General features: G+C 42.0%; 1 pseudogene; it reads right to left on the bottom strand.

Moving 5' to 3' along the window:
• Positions 1 to 570: 570 nt before the first annotated feature.
• Positions 571 to 995, bottom strand: LOC121433344 (annotated as a pseudogene).
• Between the last annotated feature and the right edge of the window lie 9,997 nt (positions 996 to 10,992).

The raw sequence follows: 10,992 nt of genomic DNA, 5'->3' as shown, positions 1-10,992 counted from the left end.
CATAAGGTTCCCTGAGCCCAGAGGGAAGGTATTTGAAGACACTCCATTTAGGGCTGACTGTTCAAAGGTCTCTTATTTATCTTCACATTGTCTGGTTGTGGGTCTCTGTATTTGTTACCCATTTACTGTAGGAGGAAGTTTCTCTGATGATTGCTGAATATGACAGGATCTATAAATATAATGGAATGTTAAGATTCATTTTGTTGCTACATTCCTTTGGTAGAACAGTAGTATTTGGTTTTCCTCTAGGTCCCTGGTCAATCTAGTCTCAGGTTCTTAGATACCCAAGCATTGTTGGACATGGGTTCCATCTCATGGGGTGGGCTCAAATCAAATCAGATATTGGTTAGTTACTCCCACAATTTTTTTCTCTTACTTAGTTTTTATTCATAATCATAAACTTAACTCTGCAATCCAGCTAGACTTGAAGGGGAATGAGGAAAATATGGAACCCAAAGGACTTCAGTGAGAGCAGAGATTACAGGGTGCTGCGAGCAGATGGGCCTGGAGTGCTCTCCTGAGCTACAGAAGGAATGGTCTGGTGGGTAAGAAGCCGGCAAGTCAAAAGAATTAGAGTTGTCCACAGTTGGAAATGGTGATCTTTTTGCTGGTCTTGCCATTCCTGGACCCAAAACGCTCCATGGCTTCAACAATGTTCATGCCTTCTTTCACCTTCCCAAAGACCACATGTTTGCCATGGACAAGATGCCAGGACCTGTATGCTTCAGGATGAAGTTCTCATCCTCAATTTTTTCTCCATAGATGGATCTGCCACCAGTGCCATTATGGCGTGTGAAATCACCACCCTGGCACATGAATCCTGGAATAATCCTGTGAAAGAAAGAACCCTTATATCCAAATACTTTCTCTCCAGTGCTCAGAGCACGAAAATTTTCTGCTGTCTTTGGAACTTTGCCTGCAAACAGCTCGAAGGAGTCGCGGCCCAAGGGCTCGCCATCGGCCGCGATGTCGAAGAACATGGTGGGGTTGACCATGGCTGCAGCAAGCGGTGAGAGAGGACAGCGGCATCTGCAAAGCCTCCCACAATCTTCATGCAGCTATTATACCAGCATTTCTTGCAGGCGGGTCACCATTTGTTGACTGAGGGATTTGCAGTTGGTTTAGCTTTCTCCATTGGTAGCATGCAGAATACCTTCTAGTCCCATGAACATTAATGAACAGGGTGAAGGCTCTAGGTAGGCACCAGCTAGTCTTCTCTGTGTTCAGTGAGTTTTGTAGGTGTCATCTCTAGCAATAGGACCTTACCATTAGTTTGTGGAGAACAATCAATAGCCTTGACAAATAGCCTGAATTGTTTGAAGGGTTCCATGGGGACTCTTTGGCCAACAAATCGATTAGATGTGACCACTTCCAGGAACTGGAATATCCATTTGGTGATGAGAGACATCCATCTCTCACCTGCCATGTTATTTAGTGATTCCATTTAGATTACCTTCATATGTATTTATTTATTTTAGATGTATTATCTTTCCTTACAGCCCTTCAAATGTTCCCTAGTTTTAGCTGTCCCTCCCCATATTCTCTCCCTCAGCCCTCTAATCTTGCCCTCTCTCAGTTTGATCCAGCCCCACATATCCATCCATATCTATTCTATTTCCCTTTCCTAGGGTGATCCAATATTGCCCCCCTCAGTTTCTTACTTTATATGCAACCTCTGTGATTATATGGATTGTAGCCTGCTTATTGAAGACTTAACAGATAACACCCACATATAAGTGGATACACACTGTATTTGTCTTTTTGAGTCTCACTTTTTGAGAATGAGTTCTTTCTTTTTTTAAAGCACCATCCATTTACTGTGAATTTCATGATTTCATTTTTAAACCACTGACTAATATTTTATTGTGTAAATGTACCACATTTTTTTTCTATCCCTTCATCCATTGACAGGCATAGAGTCGATTTCTAATTTCTGACTATTATGAATAGAGCACTAATGAACCTGGTGGAGCAAGTGTCTCTGTAATAGGATGTAGTGTCCTTTGTGTAGATGCCTGAGGGGTATGACTGACTTTTGAGGTAGATCTATTCCCAGTTTCCCAAGGAACTATCACACTGATTTCCATAGTGACTCTACAAGTTTGCACTTCTACCAGCAATGTAATAGTATCCCCCTTACTTCATATCCTTGCCAGCATGACTTATCATTTGCTTAATTGATATTGGTCATTCTAACTGTTGCAAAATGAAAGCTCATCTTTTGATTTGCATTTTTCTGATGATTAAAAATGTTGAGCATTTCTTTAAGAACTTCTCAGCTCCTTGTGTTTCCTCTTTTGAGAATACTGTTTAGATCTATACACCATTTTAAATAAGGTTATTTGTTTTCCTGATGTCCTTTCTTTGAGTTCTTTATCTAATTTGGATGTTAGCCTTCTATAAGATGTGTAGTTGGTAAAAAATCTTTTCCTGTTCTGTAGTCTGCTGCTCTGTCTGAATGAGTGTGTCCTTTACCATCCAGAAGTTTTTCCAGTTTCATGAGGTTCTATTTATTAATTGTTGTTCTTAGTTCCTGTGCAATCTATGTTCTGTTCAGAAGGTCTTTCCCTGTGCCAATGAGTTCAAGACTGTTCTCTACCTCAGCTTCAATTCAACGTATCTGACCTTATGTTGAGATCATCAGTCCATTTGGAGTTGAGTTTTGTGCAGGGTGACGAGTATGGATCTCTCTGGATCATTTTACATGCAGCCATCCAGTTTAATCAGAACCATCTGCTGAATATGTTGTCTTTGTCCAGTGTGTATTCTGAGCTTATCAAAAATCAGGTCTGTAGACGGACTCCTTGGGTCCCTTTGCTTAGAATACCTTTTCTTATCCTTTTACTCTTAGCTGATCCCTATCCTTGATGTTAAGATGTGTTTCTTGCATGCAGCAGAAGGATGGATCCTGTTTTCATAGCCAATCTGTTAGTTGATGTTGAGAATTATCAGTGTGCAGTGTTTGTTTATTCCTGTCACTTTGTTGTAGGGGTGTGGGTCCCCTTTGATTTGCTTCTTGAGATTATTTATTCCTTATGTTTTCTTGGGTGTGATTATTCTCTTCAGGTTAAACTTTTCTTTCTATTGCCTTTCTGTAGAGCAGAGTATGAAGACAGAAACTGCTTAAATCTGGTTTTGTTGTGAGACCCCCCCATCTATTATGATTGAAATTTTGCTGAATATAGTAGTGTGTGTTGGCTTCTGTGGTTTCTCAGAATTTGTAAAATATCTATCCAGGCTCTTCTGGCTTTTAGAGTCTCCACTGACTCTGCCTTTACATGTTACTTGTTCTTTTTCCTTTGCAGCCTTTAATATTCTTTCTTTGTTCTGTGAGGTTAGTATATTGATTATTATGTGTTGTGGGAATTTATTTTCCCATCTATTTGGTGTTTTGTATGCTTCTTGTAACTTGAAAGCAACTCCTTCTTTAGGTTAGAGAAATTTTCTTTTATAATATTGTTGAAAATATTTTCCATGCCTTAAACCTGAGTTTCTTTTACTCCTTGTATTCTTATTATTCATATATTTTGTCTTTTCATAGTATCCCAGACTTCCTGTGTATTTTGTGCCTAGATTTTTTAGATTTAACATTTTCTTTGACTGATGTATCCATTTCTTCTATTTTCTCTTCAATGCCTGAAGTTTTCTTTTCCATCTCTTTTCCATCTGTTGGTGAGACTTGCCTCTGAGATTTCTGTCTAACTTCCTAAATCTTTCATTTTCAGTTTTAACCCAGTTTGATTTCATTTCACTTTAACGTCCTGAATAGCTTTCTTCATTTAATTCAAGTGTTTGTATTTTCATAGATTTCATTAATGGATTTATTTATATATTCTTTAAGGATCTTGATCATATTCATAATAACTGGTTTGAACTCTTGTCTTTTGCTTCAGCTATAGTGTATATCTTAGGGTTTACTCTAGTAAGGTTGGTGGGCTCTAATGGAGACATACTGTCCTAGCTATAATTGGTTGTGTTTTTATGCTGACATCTAGGTATCTGGGTTTGGGATGATTATAATTCTAGTTGCTGATAGCTTGTCTTGTCTTTGTTGGGTAGCTTTTCTTTTCCTTGGTTTCTGCTGCCCTTTCTGATCTTTGGAGTGTGTCACTGTGTCACGACCATTGAGGGTCCTGGGTAGAATTGGCAAACAGGAATGGGGATGGGCTAGAAGGGTGGGTGGTGAGATGGCCCACAGGACTGAAGAAAGCTGGCTCTGCTACCAGTATCTGATTCTGACAGGCATTGTCAGCAGGTTTCCAGGGATAGACCAACTTAGTTGATGGTGGATGTGACAAAGAGAAGAGGTGGGGAGAGGATCTTCTTAGTTCAGTAGGGGTAGGGGTGGGGGACAGAGAGGGAGGAGAGGCCACAGTAGGTGATCTACTACAAACCTGGGGGTTAGGCTGGGGAATTGGAATTTGAAGGTGGGAGGGAATTTGAAGGTAGGAGGACAGGTGAAAATTGCTTACCTGATTGCCTGGCCACTGTGGCCAGTGGGTTTCCAGGGAAAGGCTGCCTTGTGTATTGAGACCTTGTATGGTGAGACAAAGGATTGAGGTAGGTTTTATATTTTTAGTTTTTAGTAATACTTAACAATTGCCTTTCCTCCTATATTTATTTATTTGTTTGTTTATCTATTATTATTGTTTATTATTTTCAATGCTAGGAATAAAAGAGCTTCACAAATGAGGGCAAGTACTCTAGCATTGATTCATACCCCTAACCTTTCTGGTTTTCTGTTTCATAATTAGGAAGGTCAATTTTATTATAATATAAACATACATATTTCCTTGCCATGCTAAATTTATTGATAATAGCAACTGAAACACAATAAATATAATAGTCACTTTTCCATTACTCTTAGAAAACACCATGCCCAAAGCAACTTCATTCTAGAAGTTGCCTCAGAGACTTCAACAACATGGTGGGGAATTTGGGCATCAAGCATGTTAGGAATATTTCTTAATATAAACGCCCTGCCGATGCAAAAATTCCCAAAGAAGCCAAATCAAAACAAGCTGAATTAAGAAATATCCATGTTTAATGGGAGATCTACGGTCTCAGGTGGCCCCGAGGGGGAAACTGGGAAGCCACAGGAATGCGACCTCTGGGAGGAAGAAAGAGAGACCACATGTTCCTCTTTTGGGGGGATCACTTAAATACCCTGGGGAGTGAACCTGACCCCACCCCCAGGGAGGGGTCAAGATCTGGCCTGCTGGGATTTGGAGTCCAGACCAGGCCTGAGGGCTGGGATAGATGCAAGGGGCTGGGGCCTATGCTCCCAACTTGACAAAGCACAGGAGATGATAGCAGGATTGGCTCAGAGTTTACTATTTGAATAGCACATAGCACACAGGGAAAACACACACACACACACACACACACACACACACACACACACACAGAGAGAGAGAGAGAGAGAGAGAGAGAGAGAGAGAGAGAGAGAGAGAATTGCACACTTGAAATGGTGCAATTCCTTAAGGTTTTAAAACCTCCCCTAGCAGAGCGATGGTGGCACATGCCTTTAATCCCAGCACTCGGGAGGCAGAGGCAGGTGGATCTCTGTGAGTTCGAGACCAGCCTGGTCTACAAGAACTAGTTCCAGGACAGGAACCAAAAGCTACAGAGAAACCCTGTCTAGAAAAATCCAAAAAAAAAAAAAACAAACAAAAAAAAACAACAACAACAACAAAAAAAAAAAACCAAAAAACCCCCCAAAAACAAAACAAAACAAAACAAAAAACTCCCCTAGTGGCACACTTTCTTCAAAAAGGCCTTCTTCCTTAGAACCAACCTCCCACTGCACTCTGGTCCCAAACAAGGCCACTAACTGAAGACCAAGCATTCAAATGTCAAAGACGATGGGAGGCATTTATCATTCAAAATCCCATAGCAGGTAAGGCTGCTTTCAGCTTTTTTCCCCAATGTATTACCTGAAAATGAAAGCATGCAATGCTGCTGTCTTTCCAATGCAATTCCTTTCATCTTTGGCATTTCCTTATGTTGTGACTCAACTCCAGTAGAACCTTAATGCAGTGAGACTAACCATTCCCTTTGTGTGAGGAGACTGCCAACAGGGTTACACTTGCCCTCAAAGGGATTACAAAGCTCTGGAAGGACATACTCTTCAGAAAAGAGCATCTCCTTGTAATACACTCCTTTCATCTGTGATTTTCTTTGTTTCCGAACCTCATCCTAAACCTGTCAAAGAACTTTGTATCCAAAATACCAGATAGATTTTTTAAATTAATTCAAAAAATGATGTGTAGTGATGCACTGCAATAAACTTACATAAAAACATTCTAAATTTTCTTTTATGAACTACAGTCTCCATATAAGCTAGGAAGATAGCTAGTGAATGACAGTGGCCTTGTCTATAGCTTGATTTTAGATGTACAGAGTCAGACAGGTTTTAGAAATACCTACAATTTTTGGGTCACAAAATAATGTTTGTTATGGCTTAGGTAAAAAGCCGCAGGTCCCCCAGTGGCAACAATGGGCAGTAGGCCATGAGACCATGGCGGGCCATGAAGATAGCCAGTCCTAGGCAGGGAGCCACATGGTGGGTGAGAGACAGAGACCTATTAGGTACACCATGCTGAGAAAGTAGGTATTTATTTAGTGGGTTAAGGAGGGGAAAGGGAAAGGGGAAGGGGAGAAGGGGAAAGAGCAGAGAGAGGCAGAGAGAGAGAGAGAGAGAGAGAGAGAGAGAGAGAGAGAGAAACAGAAAGAGAGAGGAGGGGAGAAGGGAAGAAGTGGGGAGAAGGGAGCAAGGCAGAAGCTGCCTCTTCCAGAGAGAGCCAGAAAGGAAGGAGGTCTCAGGCTTGAAGCAGAAGGAAGATCTGCCTGCCTCACAGGATGGGGGAAGGAGTGGGTGGGGCTTGTCTCTTAAAGAGACAGGACAGAACATTACATTCCCATTTCTTTTTTTTTTAATAATAAAAAGGTGGAGGTTAGGCACAACAGGCTAAAGGAATTGGGGTGGCAGATTCTCAAGACTTCTTCCTGTTTATTTGTGGGTATTGTTTTGGGGGGGAGGAACTTGAGAAAGCTGGGTGCTGGTCACATCCTGGGGAAGCTGGTCTCTTTGCTCCTGTCTGGTGTTTGTGGTATGGAAATGTCTGGTGTCTCTTATACCTGTTTAAGGTATTGGCAGAACAGAGGACAAAGTTAAGTTTAGGAATTTTTTTTCAGGACCAGGGAATTGAAAGGGGTGTATCTGAGCTGTTTAAGGTGGATCCTTTAATTCAGCTGCTCCCTGGAACTTACAAAAATTCTTTGGGTTTGTGAAAACCTAAGTTTTAGACATATGCATTATATAAACAGTAGCATATTTATGTCAGAATGACTGTGACAGATGTTTTTGCACAATGAAAAGTATTTTTTTACGACTATGGAAGGCAGCTTGAGAGAAAAATTTGATTAACTTGTTGTATTTGTCCTCACACCTTTATAACTTGCAGGTATACACCTTAATAACTTGTATTTGTGTTTTACTGAAATTTCTTTGGTGAGGTTGTCCTTTTAAACTGATAAAACCTCTCAGCTGTCAAACTGCATCAGAGATCTTGGAGAAGGGATACAATTTTACTTGAGTTACTGATTAAAAAATGACAGAGAATTTACTTGGTTGGCACCTAGAGCTACTAATAAAATGGCACAGGTCCCTGAGTGGCTGCAGTGGGTAGTGGGCCACAAGAAGCTGTGGTGGTAAAATGCTGCAGTTTTATGAGTGGCCTGTGGTCTATGAGGGCCAACAGGTCCCAGGCAGGCATGGGCTGGATGAGAGACAGAGACACGCCATGCAAAGAAAGTGAGTATTTATTTGGTGGGCTATGGAGGGGAAAGAGGGGAAGGGGAGAAAGGAGAAGAGCAGAGAGAGGCAGAGAGAGAGAGAGAGAGGGAGAGAGAGAGAGAGAGAGAGAGGAGGAAGAGGAGAAGTGGGGAGAAGGGAGAGAGAGAGACAGGCAGGAGGTTTCAGGCTGGAAGTAGGTTATTAGGTAGGATCATGTAAATATCATGAAAGGTGAGATCATAAGACTGGGTAATATATTGGAACTGCTTTACGAAAGAGGTAGAATTAGAAATATAGGACCCTAGTTTTTGTTCTAAACAGGAGAGTTCTGAAAGGGAGAAGGGGACGTGTACCCTAACCAATCCATCTATGCCAGCCACTCCTTGCAACAGGAGAACAGCAGCCGGCTTGGCTTGGTCAGGGTTGGGTTCCATGGCAGCACGTGAGTGCATGAGAGGAGGGGTAAAAGTGGGTGCTAGAGCCAGGCAGCTGCTGTGGCCTGGCACCAGAGAGGAGGAATGATCCAGCAAGGCTGATGGAGTTGTTAGTGCTTGGTGGGGAGCTGAAGAGGGCAGTGGAGCCTGCACGGTGTGGGTGCAAGTGGAGAAAGGAGGCGAGGCAAGTAGAGAGCTGGCGGGAGGTGAAGACATGGAAGTATCTGTCTGCTGATGTTGGAAAGGTGTGGGTTCCTTAGAGGGGTCCCAAGTTGGAGCTGAAGAAGCAGAAGTAGCTGCCTGCTGAAGTAAAAAAGGTGGGGGTTCATTAGCTGGGTCCAGAGCAGAAGTGGGGTGTTCTTCTGGCTCAGATGGCATGGCCAGGAACATGTGAGCAGGTGAACAGCTTGCAAGACAGAGGGTTTAGACTTAGAGATTAGATAGTAAAAGGCTTGGATATAAGGAAATGCCTTTCATCTACCCATGCGCTGACAGTAGATAGAAAGCTCCTGTAGAATATTGGGATTAAAGTGCTGTTAGGCAGCCACTCTAAATTGTTAGCTAGCAATTTAATGTAACGAGGCTATTTTTTTGAACAAAGATGGACAAGTGTGGGAATCTGTAAGTAGGGCATCAAGGCCTGGGGTTTCAGGGCCTCTAAAAGGCATCCTGGGGGGATGTTGGGTTGACGGTCTTTGATGGTTTATTATCCATAGCTGAAACTGTGGCAATCTGTGAGAACAGTGACACCACAAGGCTTATAGGAGGATGTCTCCTCTCTATAGGCAGGGTGTGAAATAGCGACTCCACAAACCCTATAGGAAGACGTCTCTTCTCTATAGGTACAGTGTTGAACCCTGACTGGCTCTGGTCCAGGTGACTTGGAAGCCAGAGAGGCTAGAGGCCACTCTGAGTGGCAGCAGAGAGCAGCAGACACAAGACCACGGAGGTCCATGAAGGCAGCCAGTCCCAGGCAGGCAGCCATGTGGCGGGTGAGAGGCAGAGACCTATTAGGCATGCCATGTAGAGAAAGTGGGTATTTATCTAGTGGGTTATGGAGGGGAAAAGGAAAAAGGAAAGGGGAGAAGGAGGAAGAGCAGAGAGAGGCACACACACACACACACACAGAGACAGAGAGACAGAGGGGGGAAGGGGAGAAGTGGGGAGAAGGGAGAGAGGCAGAAGCTGCCTCTTTGGAAGAGAGACAAAAAGAAAAGAGGTCTCAGTCTGAAAGCAGAAGGAAGAGCTGCCTGCCCCTGGGGATGGGGAAGGGAGTGGGTGGGGCTTGTCTCTTAAAGGGACAGGACAGCCCATTACACTGTTGCCTTTAAAAACAACATTGTTTGACATTCAACCATTGTTTTCATCCTATACATTAATTTTCACCTAAATTAGAACTCAACATACTTCTTTGAAATCAAATTAGTAACAATGAAGTCCCTTTTGGTAAGGTTTATCAGAAAACTCATCTGAGAATCCTAGAAATTTGTTTCTTGAATCCTTACCAACTCAGCTGTACCGACAGAAGACAGTACAGGCAGAAGGCCTTCAGTGGATTTAACCTGTAAAATGCTCCTGGAAGTTAACAGTGATGGGGTGGCTTGACCTAGAACATGGTTGAGGCCACAGAGGAATTTTCAGGAACCCTGAAGGCCTGAGGTACAGAATGACTGACACCAAGCTGACCTGAGTGTTGAGATCAGTCCTGATTGCCTTTGGTTCCTCATTTCTCTCAAGGACTGAGAAGGAGCCATGGCTCTTATCCTGTGGAAGCGGATGGTGCAGCAGTCAAGGCTACGATGTCCTCTTTGCTATGTGCCCACAGGCTTCATTTTTGCTCTAAGTAGGGGAAGAATTAAGCAACAATTTCTTATATGCTCTGTCCTGGGCTTGTGCTCGTAGCCACATTCTACTTCAGTTGCTTCTGTTGTAGGAGAGTTGCGGTTATTATTAGATTTTGATTTATTCACCTTAAATGCTAATAAAATTTATATGTATAATTTTACTTACATAGAAATTGTAGTTAAGGGGTTTTAAAAAGAAACTCATGACAGGTCCTGTGAATGAATTATTATACACATCTCCATTCAGGGGCCTGTTTAAGGAATGATGGTTGTTATAGAGCCCTGGGTACTACAGTCTTGAAAAATAGGAAGAAAGGAAAGGTCTTTATATCTACAGGGAGGTACACAATCCTCTAGTATCAACTGAACGACCTGTCAGCTGGATCTTTGAATTGTTGCTGAATCTTTTGTTCGTGGACAAGTATGATAAATTCTTTATGCATCAATTGTGCATTTATGAAAAGGACAGAGATATTAGTGTCAGCTTCATATTATGAATAAAGCCTGTAACTAAGAGAATAAAGCAATGCTCATGTGTTAAGTAATGAACTCTTTGCTGGCCTTCAAATGCTGTGGTAGATTTAGAAAGAACACATGAAAATACACACAGAGAGAGAGAGAGAGAGAGAGAGAGAGAGAGAGAGAGAGAGAGAGAAAGACAGAGAGAATGAATTTGAGCAATATGACTCAACATTTGTCATGATTAATTGATTAACAATAAAATACGTGTTAGTTTATTTTTTTATATGATTAAAGGCAACTTTGTTTCAGGGACTCTGAAACTTCATGGGCCATAAATATTTTGTAGTTTAGCAAGTTTTCATTCCATATTCTTTTAGCTCAAGATTTTTATCTAAACCATTCCATATTCACATGTTCTCCAGAAGTATTTTTCTTCTGTTCCATATGGCCCCAC

The sequence above is a fragment of the Microtus oregoni genome, unplaced genomic scaffold (assembly GCF_018167655.1).
Source record: "Microtus oregoni isolate MIOR12 unplaced genomic scaffold, Mior012 000038F_ref0000394, whole genome shotgun sequence".
In the NCBI taxonomy this organism is placed as follows: Eukaryota; Metazoa; Chordata; class Mammalia; order Rodentia; family Cricetidae; genus Microtus; species Microtus oregoni.
This window is presented reverse-complemented; position numbering and strand designations above follow the sequence as displayed.